Consider the following 11,785-nt stretch of genomic DNA (forward strand, 5'->3'; position numbering starts at 1 on the left):
GATTGGTAGAGCCCAGTGGTCTGTTTTGACAGGGTGCTGATTGGTGCGTTTACAATCCCTGAGCTAGACACAAAGGTTCTCCACACCCCCACTAGATTAGCTAGATACAGAGTGTGGACACAAAGGTTCTCCAAGTCCCTACCAGAGTAGCTAGATACAGAGTGTCCATTGGTGCATTCACAAACCCTGAGCTAGACACAGGATGCTGATTGGTGTGTTTACAAACCTTCAGCTAGATACAGAGTGCCGATTGGTGTATTTACAATCCCTGAGCTAGACATAAAGGTTCTCCATGTCCCCACCAGACTCAGGAGCCCAGCTGGCTTCACCCAGTGGATCCTGCACGGGGGCTGCAGGTGGAGCTGCCTGCCAGTCCCGCGCCATGTGCCCACACTCCTCTGCCCTTGAGTGGTCGATGGGACTGGGCGCCCTGGAGCAGGGGGCGGCGCTCATCGGGGAGGCTTGGGCCGCACAGGAGCCCACGGCGAGGGGCGGGGGGAGGCTCAGGCATGGCGGGCTGCAGGTCCCGAGCCCTGCCCCACGGGAAGGCAGCTAAGGCCAGGCGAGAAATCGAGCGCAGCTCAGGTGGGCTGGCACTGCTGGGGTACCCAGTATACTCTCCGCAGCCACTGGCCCGGGTGCTAAGCCCCTCATTGCCTGGGGCCGGCGGTGCTGGCCGGCTGCTCCGAGTGCAGGGCCCGCCAAGCCCACGCCCACCCGGAACTCCAGCTGGCCCGCAGGCGCCGCGCGCAGCCCGGGTTCCCGCTCGCGCCTGTCCTTCCACACCTTCCTGCAAGCTGAGGGAGCGGGCTCTGGCCTTGGCCAGCGCAGAAAGGGGCTCCCACAGTGCAGCGGTGGGCTAAAGGGCTCCTCAAGTGCCGCCAAAGTGGGCGCCCAGGCAGAGGAGGCGCCCAGAGCGAGCGAGGGCTGTGAGGACTGCCAGCACGCTGTCACCTCTCAATTTGAGCAGAGGTACTTACTGTCTTTGTTTTAGACCACCTTTTCATGAATGTGTGTGTGGAAAACAGCATTAGAAGATAGAGACACTGTCTTCCTCCAGTGCAAACGTAGCTTTGTTTACAAAGTCTGATGATAAGAATAGTGTCTCTCTCCAGAGCAAAGGGAAAACTGTTTTTTTTTCACCCCCCATTTGGTATAATATAAATAATGTCATCCTCTGGGTCAAAGATCAGGAATGTTCACTATCTGTTATAAAGATTTGGGTTCCAGAAGCTTGAGGTTACTCTTCTGGAGTGCAAACAACTGCATGTGAAAAGTTCTTTTCAATAAGCCCTGGGTGTCGTGACTCAGAGAATCAGCATAATTGCTGACACTCTGGTTACTGTTAACCCTGGAAGTAATAAGGTCCTTTAAGGCTGATGCAGAAATCTCTTATCTTCTGCCAACATCTATGAAACTTTTGCAGACTAACCTTCTGCAATTGCAATTAAGGTAAAATATCAGAGCCCTCATAGTTCTTGACAAGGTCCTGAGAAGTAGGTGAGTCATGTCTGTTCAAGAAACAGGAATAAAAGGCAAATTTTGAAAAATGGTGAGAGAAGGGAAGTACAGACTAGAATAATTCAATCAGGAAGGCAGGATCTAGATAGTACAGAACCTTGCAAGCCATAACTGTAATGTGGTTTTATTTGTGCAATGAGAATCAAAAGGAGGGTTTCAATGGGAAAGTGACATAATCAGATTTATATATAATATGCTTATTAACCATATAGATGAAAAGTACTAGACTGAGTCAGATTTGGATTCATGTGCCAGCTCTGTCATGTAACAGTTATGTAATCTTGAATAAATTGCAATTTTCTGACCTCCCATTTTCTGCAATATCAAAAGAACAGTGGAATACCACCTTACATCATCAGGATGACCATGACAGTTTAAAAAACAGAAAATACAAATATTGCTGATATGGAGAAATTTGAACCCTTGGGCACTCTTGCTGGGGATGTAAAATGATGCATCCACTGTAGAATATAAATGGTGCTTTTTCAAAAAATTAAACATAGAATTACCATATAATCCTGTCATGCCACCCCCAGATATATACACAAAAGAATTGAAAGCAGAATCTTGAAGAGATATTTGTACATCTGTGTCCATAGCAGCATCATTTCCAGTAGCAAAAGACAGAAGCAGCCCAGTGTCCATCAGTGGATGAATGGATACACAAAATGCAGTGTATATAAACAGTGGAATATTAGTCAGCCTTAAAAGGGAAGAAAATTTGACACATGCTACAACATAGATGAACCTTGATGACATTAGGGTATGTGAGGTACCTAGAGTATTCAAATACATAGAGACAAAAAGTAGAATGGTGGTTGCTAGGGGCTGGGGGGAAAAGGAGAATGTGGAGTTACTATTCAATGAGTATACAGTTTCAGTTTTGCAAGATGAAAGTTACGAAGACTGTCTACACAACAATGTGAATGCATTTAACACTACTAAATTGTATACTTCAAAATGGTTAAAGATAATACATTTTAAATTATGCATATTTTGCCACAATTAAAAATAACAGTTAAAAAGTCAACAGTATCTACTACAGTTGTTTTATTTAGCAATCAAGAAAAGTCTTCCTACCATGGTTCGGAAACAATATTAAACTCTATGGATAGCAACATAGAAGAAAGAATCTCTCTCCTCAAACAACCAAGAGACTGGCAGATTATATTCCCACGTTAGGAAAAAAAATTAAAACATACATAAAACCTAAAATTATCTACAAATGTGAGATGGAAATAATGTTGGTTTCAAAATAGATTTCAGAACTTCCAGTTTTAGGGGTGGTTGCATCACCTTTTAGGGTGGCTTGATCAGTGCTTATTGTATACCCATTAGTGTATATCCTGTAAGGAGTAAGGACACCATTCTAAGGGTCTAAAAAGTGAGACTGAGCGATAAGGAGATGTCATGAAGATGTGACTTAATGTGTGAGTTAAATTACTAACAATGGCCTGAAGATATATTTTGATATATATTATATGTGAATGACATGTGATATATATATAATGATATATATTATATGATATATAATGATATATATTATGATATATAATGATATATATTATATGATATATAATGATATATATTATATGTGAATGAAGAATTTTGCCCTTACTATCTTCAAAGGGTACATTGCTTAAATTCATTTTTGAGCCGGTGTTTATTAGCCATTCTGGATGGAAACATTTGAAAATGCTCAAGCCTTCTTTGGCGCTATATGTTAAGCTATATAAGAGAAAAAATGTATTATAATACCAGGAGAGAAATTAGAGATCATTGTTCTGATTAAAGAAGGGGTTGATTTGATATATTGTAAAAACTGATTTATTGAGATATAATCGAAATACAATAAACTTCACGTTTAAAGTGTGCACCTTGATAAGTTTGACGTATGCATACAAGTGAAGAAAAGATCGCCATAAGCGAAAGAGTAAAAACAACCATTACTTCCCAAAGTTTCCTCATTTGCAATTCATCTCTCCCATTCCACTAATCCCTATACTAGTAATCATTGAAACCATTAGCCTATTTATTCAACCAATAGCATTAGCTGTTTGTCTCCACCTATACAGGCAACAATTGATCTGCTTTCTGTCATTATAAATTAATTTATATTTTCTAGAATTTAATATAAATATATCATACAACATCTATTATTTTAGTGCCTGGATACTTTAAGAATAATTATTTTGAAACTGATACATGTATTCCATTTATCAAAAGTTTGTTCTTTTCATTCCTGAGTAGTATTTTATTGTGTGGATAGACCACAATTTGTTCATTCCTTCACCTCTCAATGGACATTTTGCTTGTTTTTAGTGTTTGGCTACTACACAAAAAGCTAATATGATGATTCACATCATTCCTGTGTATGCACCCATATTTCATTTCTCTCAAATAAGCATAGAGGAGTGGAATGCCTGAGTTATATAGTAGAGTACATATCATTTGTTTAAGAAAATGACAAACTAGCTGGGCGCAGTGGCTCACACCTGTAATCCCAGCACTTTGGGAAGCCGAGGTGGATGGATTACCTGAGGTCAGGAGTTTGAGACCAGCCTGGCCAACATTGTGAAACCCTGTCTCTACTAAAAATACAAAAATTAGCCGGGCATGGTAGCACACGCCTATAATCCCAGCTACTCGGGAGGCTGAGGCAGGAGAATTGCTTGAGCCTGGGAGGCAGAGGTTGCAGTGAGCCAAGATTGTGCCACTGCACTCCAGCTTGGTTGACAGAGCAAGACTCTGTCTCAAAAAAAAAAAAAAAAAAGAAAAGAAAATGACAAACTAATTTCCAAAGTGGTTGCATCATTATACATTCCCACCAGCAGTGTATGAGAATTCTACTTGCTCCATTCTCTCACCAACACTTGACATGGCCAGTCTTATGTTTACCCATTCCAGTTGGCATGTAGTTGTATTTCATTACAGTTTTAATTTACATTCCTGTAAAAAAAAAGTTGAACATATTTTAATGTACTTATTTGCAATAGTATGTCTTCTTTGGTATAGTGTGTATTCAAATATTTTGTTCCTTTTTAGGTTTATGTTATTGCTATTAAGTTTTGAGTGTTGTGTTTGTTTTGCCATCACTTAGAGAGGCAGGATTTACACTGACAAAAATTAAGTGCAAGTTAGGCACTACAACTGTGATATCTTGATAGCTGGCTTCGGAGAGGGAGGTGTAAAGGAAAAGTTAATGACTACAGTCACCCTGTGTAGCTGATGCATCCAACTAAAATTCAGGGTTTAGCAAAGTTTGTGAAGTTCTAGAGGATTGCATGAGCTCTTAAATTTAGAATCATTCCTTAAACTGTGAGAAATAAGCTACTATTTCTCACAGACCAAGTCACTATTGAGAAACTCAGAGACAGCTAAGAATTTGGGGTTTTGGTGACATTATATTTCTCGTCCAGGAATCTTGTTGGTCCAATTAACAAAATCAGTAGAAACAAATCTGAATTTGGATGGGAGGATAGCTGTTTAGAAAATATGCCTTAAAATATTCCTAAGGATCATAGCACAGGCAATCCAACTTGGCCATTATTAGTGTACTTCATTGCTCAGATGATGCTAGACATGTTAGAAAGTAAAATATACCCAGACTCAAGCTCTGGGCAGAAACCAAAGAAGGCTAGTCTGCAGAAACTACTAATAAAATGTACCCAGACTGGAGTTTTTGGCAGAAACTCTGCAAAAGGCTACTCTCAGGTGTTGATATATGAATGTCCCTGATACAAATACTCATGATAGCTCATTTAGAGGAAAATTGCTAGCTTGTTATGGGGCACTGATCAAAACTACCCCTACCATGGAAGAGCACCATGATTCTTATGTCAGAAATATCAATCACACTAAAAAGAAAGATGTCAGAATAAAAGAGAGAAGAAAAGGCCAGTAACATTTGTTAACAAAATGAAAGTGGCATATTCAAGATTATGAGTGAGTGCAGTATTTTGCAGCCTTCAGAGGGAAGACGGCATATATGTGGGTAGGTTGCCTCACTGACTGTAGGGCCCATCATAGAGCCCACCAGTGCTATCCATCTCTATTAGCGCGTGCTTTGAAGCTTATGATTTTCTTCTTGTCGAAGCAAAGAAGTTTGCCTGGCTTGCCAACACAAAGGACAACAATAATAAGAAAAGATGCTTACGTATTAGTAATCAGTAAAATGTTAATTTGTCTCAAAGAAATTTAATGTGGCAGTACCAAGCACAAGCAAGGATTTGTAGAAATTGACCCCTACACATTCCTTGTGACAGGAGATTTTTAAAAGCACTTTGGAAGAGTATCTTGCATTATCTAAATATAACAATTGCATACTTTAAAATCCAGAATACTCTTGTACATGTTCATCAGGAAACATGGACAAGAAAGCTCATTTTCAAATGAAAAATATGGAAGAATTTACTTAAAAAAACATATTTAGAATAATAGTTATCTCTGTAAAAAGTGTGTGGAGCATGTGATTGTGTAGCACGCACACTGGGTTTCAAGGCTACTGGTAATTTTGTTTTTCTTGAGTGATAAGGTGAGTACATAGGAGAATGCTTTATTTTACTTAGAAAACTACACAATACACATATACATTATGTGTGTGTATGTGTTGAATACACACACACACAAAAGATATTTCAAAAGTTCTAAAAATGAAATGATGTATGTCTATGGTACAGGCTGAATGCTTATTTCAGACAGCTCTCATCTGTTATAAAATCATAAATAGTCTTTATATGTAGCACTCACTTAGGTAAATGCTTCTGAATGTTGATATAAATCATTTGATGAGACATTTATCTCACTTCAAGAGACTAAATTGAATACCTGGCCTAGTTATTGACAGGCATAGACTGTAAAAGGAGATAATCGGGCTACCTCAAATTAGACTCACTTCTGCCTTTCCCTCCAAGGGCTCTAGCCATTAGTGGTTTGTGTGAGTAGCTATGTTACATATCAGTAACCACTTATCAACTGAGAATTTGAATTTTTATTTAAATGCAGTAAAATGGAATTCTCAACAATGGAAGGTGAAGTGAAAATTTACACAATTGCTAGCTACCTATAATAAAAGTAAAAGGTAAAACAACTGTGTCAAGTAAGAGTTGGACTCTGCCTCCACATTTTAGGAGCCTATGTTATCAGAAATAATGGCTCAACTTTTTCTCAAATAAACTAAAGAAGAAAACAAAATGAGTGGGGAAAAAGTCTAAATTATATGTTCATATAGCCAAGCAACACCAAACACAAAAAAGCAAAAACTGAGACAAGCAGGAAAAAATGAGAAGACAAGTGGTAGACTGGCAGTGGCAGAACCCAAAAGAGGAAGTTCCACAAGGAATGGGAAATGCTGTGAGCAGGAGTCAGAGTGAGGCGGGAGGATCACTAAGGAGATGAAGAAAAGAAAGCAAGGAAACTCCCTAAGAGGTGTCCAGATTTAGAATGTATCAAGAAATATCACCTTTGGATAAATGTTAAGAAGATAGCAGAAGCATATCTTTGGAGCTTTACTAAAATCTCTACAAATCCTCCAAAACAATGGATAGAGCAACCAGGATAGCAGAACAAAACGATGGAAACAATGTGTTGAATAAGACCTGATGAATATGCATCAAGGAGACTGGGGCAAACCACCAGGTCAGCAGTGGTGTGAGAACAAAGGGAAGAAAGAGAAGGCGGCTCTGAGCAATCCTAAGTCCTCACCACTCCAAACAAAGCCTCCCCACTGGGAGTAAAGAAATTGACTGGTGGATCTGAGAACAGCAATCCAAACTGGTAGGTGAGTACAAGATTCTCTGGGAAGGAACTGACCATGAGGGTTGACCTGGGACTTCACAGCTACTGAAATACTCAACAAAAGGACAGAGACTTGGCAACAGAGACAGACAACTTGAAGTAAAATACAAATTGCTTAAGGAATAAAACAGATTTGGGGTAAAAGGAGGGCAAGTTTTCGATACCATTTGAGGAAAACTTGAGAGAAAGCAGGTGGCAGAAATTCTAGTAAAGTGACGGAGAGACTACTTTCTCAATATTAGTTGTCACATCTCAGGTTGGGTCCTAGAAGCAAGCTCTGAGACGGGATTTAGCACACTGGATGCTTATGAAGGGGTATCCTTCGGGATCAATACTTGTGAAAGGGAGGGAAGGAAGTGGGGCTGGATACAGGGAGCTATCAAGCTGCAATGTCAGCACAATAGCCTCAGCTGCCCACACTGGGAGCTCTGCAGCAAGAAAAGCCCTTCAGGAATTGTTCGGAGTTGGGTTTTAATTCCCACCCTCATCTTTTTTTTTTTGAGACGGAGTCTCGCTCTGTCGCCCAGGCTGGAGTGCAGTGGTGCAATCTCGGCTCACTGCAAGCTCCACCTCCCGGGTTCATGCCATTCTCCTGCCTCAGCCTCCCCAGTAGCTGGGACTACAGGCGCCCACCACTACGCCCGGCTAATTTTTTTTTTGTATTTTTAGTAGAGATGGGGGTTTCACTGTGTTAGCCAGGATGGTTTTGATCTCCTGACCTCATGATCCTTCCACCTCGGCCTCCCAAAGTGCTGGGATTACAGGCCTGAGCCACCGTGCCCGGCCTCCCACCCTCATCCTAATTGGTTGTAGATCACTCCAGGAAGGGGAGTGAATGTGAGCAAAGTGGTTTTCTGTAGCTGAGCTAATCCCTGAAGAGGTTGATAGCTCAGAGCTTCCTCCAGACAGCACCTCTACCAAGAGTAGCAATAATATTTTCATCACACCCCAAAGAAGCAGCCCTGGAGCCATAAAATGAGAAATGCTTTTCTGGCTTAAAGTTCTAAAATTATAACAAAATTCATCTGACTTAGACATAAAGAATAAAAAAGGATTACATTCAAGCCCGTAGTAAATACTAGAAGAATAAAAGAAGATAATGAGAATCAAACACCTACAGGAAATGGAGACACACAAGAAAAATGTGTCACAATGCAGGGAAAACCTATAAACTAGTATTTCTATAGGAGTAAACAGGGATTATGAAAGAAAAATAGGATATCTGGCAGAAAGATTGGAAAAAATGAGAAATAAGGACATGAAAGACAGTTAAAAGAATTTGGGAAATAATTATAAGTAAAGTTTAATAATCAGGAAAAAGATTAGAATTAACACAAGAGTAAAGAGATATGGCAGAAAATATATTGTTTTGAATGGATGATAAATAAAAAATAAATCAGATATTAAAAGAGAATACAAAGGAGATTTTTCAATACTGAGGTAATGGTAAAATTAGAAAATTAGTATTTTGTGGTATCTAATGAAATAATGGAACTAGACCAGGCATTCTTAAAATATGATCTGACAACTAACGGTCATCTGACTTACTCTATTTTCCAACTGCCTAACTAGATGAGGCCCAATTGTCTTCATGCACTTAAACCAAAATAAAGTATTGCAACAGGTTGAATGCAGAAACAGATATAAGAATTTAGCTATATTCAAACAGTCAAAATTAAAGAGTTTTACAAAAATATAAAATAATGCTATATTTTGAAAAATATTACTTTTTATAAATGTTTATGTTAACAAAACAATTAATATTGAACAAATAAATTTATATCGGAATATAACATACAACAATCTTAAGACCCACATTCCTTTCAAGCAAAAAAGGAATATTCACAAAATTGACTCTATTTTCATCCAAAAAGAAAATCTCTACAATTTCCAAAGGATTGATAAAATATAGAATATGTTCTCTGACCACAACAAAATTTAACTAGGCAACTACTACAAACAGCCTCTAGAAAAACTCTATTTGCTAAATAAGAAATGAATGTTATTTAAACCTTAAATAAAAAGAAATAACAACAGATATTATAAAATGTCTTAAAATGAATGATAATAAAAGTGTGTTACACAAAAAACCTGGGACACATTTAACATAGTAATAGATGAAAATTTATAGCCTTAAAGTAATGCAGTAGGAAACAAGGACAGCTCAAAGTGTAAGGAGCTAACATCTAAAGATGTTAGAAATAAAACAGCAAAGAAAACTTTAATAAAAAAAGGAAAGATAATGTAGATGAAAGCTGAATAATAAACTGAAAAAATATAAAGAGATGATTAATACATTGAAGTGTTAATTCTTTGAAAAGACTAAAAGCAAACATCTGGAAAAATGATTTTAAAAAGAGAGGAAAGGGGTTAGAAGGCATAAATAACTTGTAACAAACTAAAAAGTAAAAGTACTTTGTCTCTAAAAGCTAACAGATATTAAAAAGATAATAAATTATTATGAAAAATTATGTCTGGAAATTTAGATGAAATAGGCAACATTTTAGGAAAGCATAATATTAAAAGATAGACACAAGAAGTAGCAACAGTGACATCAGCAAGATAGCTAACTAGAAGCTCCTTGTGGTCTTCATTCCCATAAAAAGAAATTCCAAAACTACAAAAAAAATCTACACTTTATCCAAAATAACTAAAGGAGCACTGGAGAATAGTGAGGAAGCTGCAGAAATCTTGTAGAGCACAGAAACTCAGGTTGGTCACACATGGAAGGAAAGGAGACACTTTGCCTCTGCCACCTCATTCCCCTAAGTCAGAATCGGCTTGGAACCAGAAGGGACTTCGCTTTGCAAGGAAAAGGTAAACAAGAGGACCTCACAGCACCCATTATCATCACAGGCACCTGCATCTTCACTACTGGAAACTCGTGTAGTCCTCAGAGGCTCTGAGCCCAGCTGGGGAAGCTCCCGAGAGTAAATGTGCTGAGCTACCCCCAGAGAAGGAACTGACGCTGTGCTCCACCCTCACCCCTGTGGCCCATGCGGCCACCTCTCTGCACCGTCTTAGAACCAGAGCCACTGCTGGAGTGCATCCTACTGCAGAGATCCTCCATCTCAGAGGCTAAGCTGCCACTGCACCATGCCCACTGAGTAGTGTTCCATCTCCAAGCAAAGGTAATGCTCCATCTTTGCACCTTAGAGCCAAGCTACTGCAGATCCCCTACATTCCCCTCAGCCCAGTTGCTGTTGCACCCTCTGTATAATTATATATATTTATTATATTGATTTATATTATATTTATATATAATATGGAATAATATATATTATTCTATAATATAGAATAATATATTATATAATGTATTATTATATATAATATATTTATATATTTATATAAATGTATATTTATTTATATATAAATATATAATTATAAATTATTTATTTATATATAAATATTTTTATATATAAATTTTTATATAATAAATTTTTTATATAAAAATTTATATATAATATAAATATATTTCATATAAATTTATATATAAATTTATAAATATTTATATATAAATATTTATATATAAATAATATATAATATATAAATTATATATAATAAATATATATAATATACAAATTATATATAATAAATATATATAATATACAAACTATATATATATAATAAATATGTATATATATATAATTGAGAGCTTCAACAGCAGACTAGGTCCAATAGAAGAGAGAATCTGTGAACCTGAAGAAGGTCTTTTGAATTGACTCATTCAAAAGAAAAGAAAAAAGAAATAAAAAAAAGAAAAAAGAATTAAAAATAGTGAAGATGGCCTACAGGACTTATGAGATACCATTAAGCAAACAACGTTTCACATTGTGAGAGTTTAAAAGAAGGAAAAGGGATAGAGAAAGAACAGAAAGCTTATTTAATGAAGTACTTTCTGAAAACTTCTCAAGTCTTGGGAAAGACATGGACATCCATGAAACTCAAAAGTCCCCAAATACATTCAATGCAAAGAGATTTTCTCCAACACATATTAAAATCAAAACATCAAAAGTCAAAGACAAAGAAAGAAATTGAAAAGCAGCAAGAGAAAAGCATCAACTCGCATATAAGGAAATCCTCATTAAATCATAAGCAGTTTTCTCAGCAGAAACCTTGCAGGTCAGAAGAGAATGAGATGATATATTCAAAGTGCTAGAAAAAAAAAAAACCTGCACATCAAGAATACTATTCCCATCAAAGCTGTGCTTCGGAAGTGAAAAAAAAAAGTAGACTTTCCCAGAGAAGGAAAAGCTCAGGTTATTTGTTACCACTAGATTAGCCTTATAAGAAATGCTTAAGAGTTCTTAAAGCAGAAATGAAAGGACAATAATTGCTATTATATATATATATAAAAGCATAAAACTCACTGTTAGAATTAAATATGTAGTCAAATCCAGAATACTCCAGTACTACAATGATGCTGTGTAATTCATACATATATCTAGTATGAAGTCTAAAGGTCAAA

The sequence above is a fragment of the Pongo abelii genome, chromosome 2 (genome assembly GCF_028885655.2).
Source record: "Pongo abelii isolate AG06213 chromosome 2, NHGRI_mPonAbe1-v2.0_pri, whole genome shotgun sequence".
In the NCBI taxonomy this organism is placed as follows: domain Eukaryota; kingdom Metazoa; phylum Chordata; class Mammalia; order Primates; family Hominidae; genus Pongo; species Pongo abelii.